We start from the raw sequence: 7,436 nt of genomic DNA, 5'->3' as shown, positions 1-7,436 counted from the left end.
CAACGACCACCAATCAGGAACATACAGGACACCTGTGATTAGGGCAGAAGGAGAGGAAAAACACAAAAAGACACAGGATACCTGTATCCGTAACAGAGAGCGAGAGAGATCGTGAGGGAGAGGGAGAGAGATCGGGAGGGAGAGGGAGAGAGATCGGGAGGGGAGGGAGAGAGATCGGGAGGGGGAGGGAGAGAGATCGGGAGGGGGTGGGGGAGAGAGATCGGGAGGGGTGGGGGAGAGAGATCGGGAGGGGGTGGGGGAGAGAGATCGGGAGGGGGTGGGGGAGAGATGGGGAGGGGGTGGGAGAGAGATGGGGAGGGGGTGGGAGAGAGATGGGGAGGGGGTGGGAGAGAGATGGGGAGGGGGTGGGAGAAAGATGGGGAGGGGGTGGGAGGAGTGGGGGGGAGGGAAAGAGAGGGGAGGGGAGAGGAGGGGAGGGGGAGGAGGAGAGGAGGGAGGGAGGGAGGGGAAGAGGGGGAATGAAAGGAGCGGGGAGGAGGGGGAGGAGAAGAGAGGAGAGGAGGGGGAGGAGTGGGGAGGAGGGGGAGATGAAGAGAGGAGAGGAGAGGAGAAGAGAGGGGTGGAGCGGAGGTGGTACTAAGGGAGGAGAGGGAAACTAAATCTTTCTCTCTACTTGTCTCACCAGCTTCTAATACAGGTCTCTCTTGTAAAATAGTTGTATCTCAATGTGACTCCCTGTTTAAATAAAGGTTCATACAAAATGTAATAAACTCTACTCCCCCCCTTCCTCCTCTTTCACCACAGAGAGCGTAGGGAGGCGGAGCTGTGTGATGCGTACAGGAGGGCGGGCTCTAAAGAGGAAGCTGCCATGGTTCTCCAGCGTTACGCTCTCCGCTTCACCATTAGTGACGCTACGCTGGACAGTCTGCAGCTACCTAGAACCACAACTATTGACCAGAACCCTGAGTCTAGAACCACTACTACCAACCAGAACCCGGAGTCTAGAACCATTACTACTGACCAGAACCATGAGTCTAGAGCCACTACTACCAACCAGAACCCTGCGTCTAGAACCATTACTACTGACCAGAACCCTGAGTCTAGAACCATTACTACCGACCAGAACCCTGAGTCTAGAACCATTACTACCGACCAGAACCCTGAGTCTAGAACCACTACTATTGACCAGAACCCTGAGTCTAGAACCATTACTACCGACCAGAACCCTGAGTCTAGAACCACTAATACTGACCAGAACCCTGAGCCTAGAACCATTTCTACTGACCAGAACCCTGAACCTAGAACCATTACTACTAACCAGAACCCTGAGTCTAGAACCACTACTACTGACCAGAACCCTGAGTTTAGAACCACTACTACCGACCATAACCCTGAGTCTAGTACCATTACTAACCAGAACCCTGACCCTAGAACCATTACTACCCAGAACCCTGACCCTAGAACCATTACTACCCAGAACCCAGAACGAGCTGGAAACGGACTAGAGGCCAGGCAGGCTGACACAAAGCAAGAGCCCCGAGCCCCCAAACAACCCCAAACCACTGTCACACACACCAAACACACACACACCAAACACACACACACCGAACACACACACACCGAACACACACAGCTCCAAAACACCCAACACACACACACACAAAACCACTCCACGCAATGTCAACACACACTCCCCCCTCCCATCTCCCCCCCCCACCGGCCCCTCCCTCTCCTGACAGCCGAGCCCTACTGCCAGCCCTCCCACCATCAGCCTGGACTCAAGCCTGTTAAGGTAAGGACAGGTAGGGGTAGGTAGAGATAGGGGTTAGGGGTGAAGAGGAATTCAGAGTCCACAGACACAGAGACACATTGTGACATAGCTCTTGAGACCACCGTCTGCGGGGGACGCACAGCACAGACGTGCACCTCCCCAAACCTCCCACCCGACGTGGCTCCACGTGCACGTCCTCTATTCATTTGAATGTGTTGACATTTGGAGAAATTGCTGAAGCCTAGACGCTTTAGGGGCAAGGGAATTACAACTTTTTCAGCCGGGACCCCATTTTCTTCGACAGAATTTCTGGCAACCCCACACCACCCCAAATCTAATGACACCCCGAATCACCACAAATTTTAATCAAATCTGTGTCTTTAGATTTTTACATCAACAAATTTCATCAATTCATTACATTTTAATTTCTCTTATCAAAACTAAGACCACCAATAAATACATTCACTCAATAGAATGTCCTGTGTAGCTCAGTTGGTAGAGCATGGTGCTTGCAACGCCAGGGTTGTGGGTTCGATTCCCACGGGGGGCAAGTATGAAAAATGTATGCACTCACTAAAACTGTAAAGTGGCTCTGGATAAGAGTGTCTGCTAAATGACGTAAATGTGCCCTTGAGCAAGGCACTTAACCCTAATTGCTCCTGTAAGTCGCTCTGGATAAGAGCGTCTGCTAAATGACTAAAAATGTAGAATTGTACTTTTTACATTTTGACCCCCCCACCAAAAAAAGTTTGGTTTATTTATTTATTTTCCTTATACATTTGGTGACCCCACTGCAATTCCCCGTCGCTCCCCCAACTTTGATTACCATTGGGGCACAAAAGGTAACCTCTCTCATCACTCTGTCGACAGGTAGATGGCTTGGTGAGGTAACCTCTCCCATCACTCTGTCTACAGGTAGATGGCTTGGTGAGGTAACCTCCCATCACTCTGTCTACAGGTAGATGGCTTGGTGAGGTAACCTCCCATCACTCTGTCTACAGGTAGATGGCTTGGTGAGGTAACCTCCCATCACTCTGTCTACAGGTAGATGGCTTGGTGAGGTAACCTCTCTCATCACTCTGTCTACAGGTAGATGGCTTGGTGAGGTAACCTCTCCCATCACTCTGTCTACAGGTAGATGGCTTGGTGAGGTAACCTCTCCCATCACTCTGTCTACAGTAGATGGCTTGGGTGGTAACCTCTCATCACTCTGTCTACAGGTAGATGGCTTGGTGAGGTAACCTCTCCCATCACTCTGTCTACAGGTAGATGGCTTGGTGAGGTAACCTCTCATCACTCTGTCTACAGGTAGATGGCTTGGTGAGGTAACCTCTCCCATCACTCTGTCTACAGGTAGATGGCTTGGTGAGGTAACCTCTCTCATCACTCTGTCTACAGGTAGATGGCTTGGTGAGGTAACCTCTCTCATCACTCTGTCTACAGGTAGATGGCTTGGTGAGGTAACCTCTCTCATCACTCTGTCTACAGGTAGATGGCTTGGTGAGGTAACCTCTCCCATCACTCTGTCTACAGGTAGATGGCTTGGTGAGGTAACCTCTCTCATCACTCTGTCTACAGGTAGATGGCTTGGTGAGGTAACCTCCCATCACTCTGTCTACAGGTAGATGGCTTGGTGAGGTAACCTCTCCCATCACTCTGTCTACAGGTAGATGGCTTGGTGAGGTAACCTCTCCCATCACTCTGTCTACAGGTAGATGGCTTGGTGAGGTAACCTCCCATCACTCTGTCTACAGGTAGATGGCTTGGTGAGGTAACCTCTCCCATCACTCTGTCTACAGGTAGATGGCTTGGTGAGGTAACCTCTCTCATCACTCTGTCTACAGGTAGATGGCTTGGTGAGGTAACCTCTCATCACTCTGTCTACAGGTAGATGGCTTGGTGAGGTAACCTCCCATCACTCTGTCTACAGGTAGATGGCTTGGTGAGGTAACCTCTCTCATCACTCTGTCTACAGGTAGATGGCTTGGTGAGGTAACCTCTCCCATCACTCTGTCTACAGGTAGATGGCTTGGTGAGGTAACCTCTCATCACTCTGTCTACAGGTAGATGGCCCCTCCCCCCTTCACTCCCCCCCGCCCACTGAACACCCTGGAGCCAATCAGAAGACAGATGCGTCGGCCATCAGCGCCCTGATTGGAGGGAGGAACTGTGTTGTTACAACGACCATCGTGACGGAACTCACCCAGACACACCTGCAGCCACGTCCGTCAGATATGCCCAGCAACACACAGGTGGGGAGCCACAGCCACTCTCATTCATTTATTGATTGATTGATTGACATTTGGTTGATTGATTGAAGGATTCTGATGCTCTTGGTTCCTTATTGATTGGATGATTCTGATGCTCTAACCCTAACCCTTCCTGATTGGATGATTCTGATGCTCTAACCCTAACCCTTCCTGATTGGATGATTCTGATGCTCTAACCCTAACCCTTCCTGATTGGATGATTCTGATGCTCTAACCCTAACCCTTCCTGATTGGATGATTCTGATGCTCTAACCCTAACCCTTCCTGATTGGATGATTCTGATGCTCTAACCCTAACCCTTCCTGATTGGATGATTCTGATGCTCTAACCCTAACCCTTCCTGATTGGATGATTCTGATGCTCTAACCCTTCCTGATTGGATGATTCTGATGCTCTAACCCTAACCCTTCCTGATTGGATGATTCTGATGCTCTAACCCTAACCCTTCCTGATTGGATGATTCTGATGCTCTAACCCTAACCCTTCCTGATTGGATGATTCTGATGCTCTAACCCTAACCCTTCCTGATTGGATGATTCTGATGCTCTAACCCTAACCCTTCCTGATTGGATGATTCTGATGCTCTAACCCTAACCCTTCCTGATTGGATGATTCTGATGCTCTAACCCTAACCCTTCCTGATTGGATGATTCTGATGCTCTAACCCTAACCCTTCCTGATTGGATGATTCTGATGCTCTAACCCTAACCCTTCCTGATTGGATGATTCTGATGCTCTAACTCTAACCCTTCCTGATTGTCTGTTAGGTGAACAGCTCCTTGGCATCGTCAAGGAGATCAGGGGAGGAGGCGGGGTCTGACTCTTCATTGCTTAGCAACCAGCACACCTACTCATCCTCGGTGACAGGTACGATTACATTACCCAGAGTTCGTGTTGCTGGGTGAACCAGGTTTAGCGCTAATGCTGCTGCTGTAGCTAACACACTGTGTGTTTCCCTCCACAGAAGGACTGGAGGGGAGCAGTGTGACTGTGAGTACCATTATAGCTCATCATTCTCATTCTAGAACTTTACCTTTATTCTAGAACTTGACCTTTATTCTAGAACTTGATCTTTATTCTAGAACCTGACCTTCCTTCTAGAACTTGACCTTTATTCTAGAACGTGACCTTCATTCTAGAACTTGATTTTTATTCTAGAACCTGACCTTCCTTCTAGAACTTAACCTTTATTCTAGAACCTGACCTTTATTCTGGAACCTGATCTTCATTCTAGAACATGACCTTCATTCTAGAACAACCTTCATTTTATAACTTTACCTTTCCTCTCCAGTATAACACCTGTCCTCTCACCTGTCCTTTCCTCTCCAGTATAACACCTGTCCTCTCACCTGTCCTTTCCTCTCCAGTATAACACCTGTCCTCTCACCTGTCCTTTCCTCTCCAGTATAACACCTGTCCTCTCACCTTTCCTCTCCAGTATAACACCTGTCCTCTCACCTGTCCTTTCCTCTCCAGTATAACACCTGTCCTCTCACCTTTCCTCTCCAGTATAACACCTGTCCTCTCACCTCTCCTTTCCTCTCCAGTATAACACCTGTCCTCTCACCTGTCCTTTCCTCTCCAGTATAACACCTGTCCTCTCACCTGTCCTTTCCTCTCCAGTATAACACCTGTCCTCTCACCTGTCCTTTCCTCTCCAGTATAACACCTGTCCTCTCACCTTTCCTCTCCAGTATAACACCTGTCCTCTCACCTTTCCTCTCCAGTATAACACCTGTCCTCTCACCTCTCCTTTCCTCTCCAGTATAACACCTGTCCTCTCACCTGTCCTTTCCTCTCCAGTATAACACCTGTCCTCTCACCTTTCCTCTCCAGTATAACACCTGTCCTCTCACCTTTCCTCTCCAGTATAACACCTGTCCTCTCACCTGTCCTTTCCTCTCCAGTATAACACCTGTCCTCTCACCTGTCCTTTCCTCTCCAGTATAACACCTGTCCTCTCACCTCTCCTTTCCCCTCCAGTATAACACCTGTCCTCTCACCTCTCCTCTCCAGTATAACACCTGTCCTCTCACCTGTCCTTTCCTCTCCAGTATAACACCTGTCCTCTCACCTCTCCTTTCCTCTCCAGTATAACACCTGTCCTCTCACCTCTCCTTTCCTCTCCAGTATAACACCTGTCCTCTCACCTGTCCTTTCCTCTCCAGTATAACACCTGTCCTCTCACCTGTCCTTTCCTCTCCAGTATAACACCGGTCCTCTCACCTCTCCTTTCCTCTCCAGTATAACACCTGTCCTCTCACCTGTCCTTTCCTCTCCAGTATAACACCTGTCCTCTCACCTTTCCTTTCCTCTCCAGTATAACACCTGTCCTCTCACCTGTCCTTTCCTCTCCAGTATAACACCTGTCCTCTCACCTGTCCTTTCCTCTCCAGTATAACACCTGTCCTCTCACCTCTCCTTTCCTCTCCAGTATAACACCTGTCCTCTCACCTGTCCTTTCCTCTCCAGTATAACACCTGTCCTCCCACCTGTCCTTTCCTCTCCAGTATAACACTTGTCCTCTCACCTGTCCTTTCCTCTCCAGTATAACACCTGTCCTCCCACCTGTCCTTTCCTCTCCAGTATAACACCTGTCCTCTCACCTCTCCTTTCCTCTCCAGTATAACACCTGTCCTCTCACCTCTCCTTTCCTCTCCAGTATAACACCTGTCCTCTCACCTCTCCTTTCCTGTCCAGTATAACACCTGTCCTCTCACCTGTCCTTTCCTCTCCAGTATAACACCTGTCCTCCCACCTGTCCTTTCCTCTCCAGTATAACACCTGTCCTCTCACCTGTCCTTTCCTCTCCAGTATAACACCTGTCCTCTCACCTGTCCTTTCCTCTCCAGTATAACACCTGTCCTCTCACCTGTCCTTTCCTCTCCAGTATAACACTTGTCCTCTCACCTCTCCTTTCCTCTCCAGTATAACACCTGTCCTCTCACCTGTCCTTTCCTCTCCAGTATAACACTTGTCCTCTCACCTCTCCTTTCCTCTCCAGTATAACACCTGTCCTCTCACCTCTCCTTTCCTCTCCAGTATAACACCTGTCCTCCCACCTGTCCTTTCCTCTCCAGTATAACACCTGTCCTCTCACCTCTCCTTTCCTGTCCTCCTGTCTGTCTCCTGGTGTGTTAGATTGAGAGCCCCATGTTGAACCTGGCTAAGCGTGTAGATCACTGGGTGTGGAACCCTGAGGAGGAGAGGAGACGACAGGAGAGGTGGCAGCTGGAGCAGGAGAGATTCCTACAGGTGAGGAGATAACAGGAAAGGAGACTACAGGAGAGGTGATAACAGGAGAGGAGACTACAGGAGAGGAGACTACAGGAGAGGTGATAACAGGAGAGGTGATAACAGGAGAGGAGATAACAGGAGAGGAGATAACCGGAAAGGAGACTACAGGTGAGGTGATAACAGGTGAGGTGATAACA

At 49.7% G+C, this 7,436-nt stretch overlaps 1 pseudogene across 1 annotated transcript in view; it reads left to right on the top strand.

The window, feature by feature from the left end:
- Positions 1–765: 765 nt before the first annotated feature.
- Positions 766–7,436, top strand: part of LOC311121644 — a 44,062-nt pseudogene continuing 37,391 nt past the window's right edge. Inside the window, exons 1-5 of the transcript in view lie at positions 766–1,753; positions 3,753–3,984; positions 4,770–4,869; positions 4,967–4,992; positions 7,144–7,257. The product of the transcript in view is annotated as an uncharacterized misc_RNA (transcript). The remainder of the gene's footprint in view (positions 1,754–3,752; positions 3,985–4,769; positions 4,870–4,966; positions 4,993–7,143; positions 7,258–7,436) is intronic.

The sequence above is a fragment of the Coregonus lavaretus genome, assembly GCF_964263955.1.
Source record: "Coregonus lavaretus genome assembly, contig: HAP1_SCAFFOLD_4944, whole genome shotgun sequence".
NCBI lineage: Eukaryota > Metazoa > Chordata > Actinopteri > Salmoniformes > Salmonidae > Coregonus > Coregonus lavaretus.
This window is presented reverse-complemented; position numbering and strand designations above follow the sequence as displayed.